The sequence below is a fragment of the Sciurus carolinensis genome, chromosome 7, assembly GCF_902686445.1.
Source record: "Sciurus carolinensis chromosome 7, mSciCar1.2, whole genome shotgun sequence".
In the NCBI taxonomy this organism is placed as follows: Eukaryota; Metazoa; Chordata; class Mammalia; order Rodentia; family Sciuridae; genus Sciurus; species Sciurus carolinensis.
The window spans coordinates 50,038,462-50,040,575 of NC_062219.1; the positions used below are offsets into that span (position 1 = coordinate 50,038,462).

General features: G+C 35.3%; 1 non-coding gene across 1 annotated transcript; it reads left to right on the forward strand.

Annotated features, from left to right (window-relative positions):
* Window positions 1–392: 392 nt before the first annotated feature.
* LOC124989839 (small nucleolar RNA SNORA38) lies at window positions 393–519 on the forward strand. Its single transcript, XR_007109655.1, has one exon. It is a non-coding gene; the product is annotated as a small nucleolar RNA SNORA38 (small nucleolar RNA).
* The last annotated feature ends 1,595 nt before the right edge of the window (window positions 520–2,114 follow it).

Below are 2,114 nucleotides of genomic sequence, written 5' to 3' on the forward strand. Positions count from 1 at the left end.
GTAACCTTTGCTGGTTAATGAAAATTTAACTCTGAACAGGGTCTATAATCGGAGTCCAAATAATGAGGCCATTGCTTAAAAATTTAAAGTCTAGTTTGAGAATTCATAACCCAATGCTGGAAGAAGAGTGAATAGGGCTGAAGAGGCTATGGCTGAGGGATGTCAGGGGGACGAGGATGAAGAGAGAGAAGAGAACTTGAATTCTCTGAAGGAGAATTGTTACTACTTAAGAGTCTCACGTGGGACCTATCCATTAGGAGACCTCTGGAAATGGGAAGATTAGTATTGAGAGATGAATGTCCAAAGTACCTCTATGAACTATCTTCTTTTTCTAAATTTGGTCACTGTCATCATAATTCTATGTATTTTACTTTAAAAATTAGTTCAAACATCCTGCAAAGGTAGATCTTTGGTTCCTTGTCTTTGGACATGTGAGAACTAGCAGAAAAGAAATATGGAATTGGAGAAGTCTAGGGTCAGCTTACTCCCTGCTGGCTCAGGATTGATCATCCCACATTGAAGAAAAATAAATAAATAAATAAATTGTTCAGATGAGACTTATTTTGCCATCTGCTTTAATCTAAGAATGCATTCCTCTATAAATTCCTAACTCAGTATAGGACAGTTTTAGAGGTATATTAAGGTGTCATAGAAATAATCTATTTATGCATAATATTATACCCTCCGATTTAAAACAAAACAAAACACCTGAAACTGGTTCATCAATATTCATGGTTGACTGGGAAAAACCAGCTCAGCCTAACTGTATTTTTAAGTTGTGCAGTTTTCTCCTGGTGTCCATTTTTGATCATCTGTTCTGTGACTTGTTATAACTGCTGCTCAAACTGTTGTAAAAACATGCATTTGCCTCAGAAAATAATGTTTTTATATCCATTGACTTATGAAATATTATTTTCCAAAAGTACTGAAATTTGCTGTCAGGTGAAGATACTTTGTGGAGAAAGAGGGGAGAGAGGGGTTCCTATTTGTTTCTGGCTGAGCAGGTTCAGGCCCTAGAGCCTGGTGCTCCTCCTAGTAAGTTCTGGAACCTGATGTTTTCCTTTGATGTAGGGTTGATAAGGCTTGGAGATGACTTTCTCATGTTCATCTACTCATGATGAACTTTTTTATAGATGCTTCATAATTTGTAGTGTGAAATAAAGAATAGATTTTTAAAATTGGATGGTTTTGGAGAATTGTGGGAGCTTAAGACATCCACAGTCAGTAATCAGAAGGCTTCTCAGTGAGAAAGAATCACCATTTACAAAGCAAACTGGCAAATCTTGTGAGTTATTTTATCCCGGCAGCAAGAGAGCCAGGGAAATTGTATTCATTAATGACTGGAAGTCACTTGAAGTCCTCAGAAGGTTTCTTTTTCTTACACAACCTTGAAAGAATGCTTGCAAATTTTTACTTTGCCATTCTTATTTTTCATGACATTACAGATGTCCAGGTGGAAGTAATTTCTCTGTGGTCCATAAATCTGGTCCTTAACAACTTACTACACTCTGCTTTGTATTTTGATTAACTGTCTACATATCTTATTTGCTTTATTAAATTTAAGCTCTTTGGGGAAGGAATCATATTCTATTAATCTCCCTATATCCCTATGTGGCTATAATTCTGATTGTATAGAGTAGAGACTCTATACATATGATCTATTTATTCTATTTGTTATTTTATTCAATCAGCATATATTGAAAGCCCCCCCCCCCCCCCACACACACACACACACTTCACCAATTAGTTCCTGCTGTGACCTATCTGGATACTGCTCCTTACTAGAAAAAAAAAAATCCCTATACTAGTGTTCAAAATATTTTATACTTTAGATCTATAATAATTACTAAAGAAACATAGTAATGTCCTTATACGGTCTAGCCAATAAGTGTGAAACACTAGAGTTGAAAATAAATCATTTAACCAATTAGGCCTTTACCACACACACAAAAAATGCAAAATGCTATTATTTCTTCAGACACTGTAGGAAATATATCAGAATATCAAAATATAAATTGCTGTATTCCAAAATTCTTCTCACATACTTACTCTTAAAAGGATGCTAGAAAGCAGCATTCAGGACCCATAAATTTCAAATACGACAGAACTTGCTT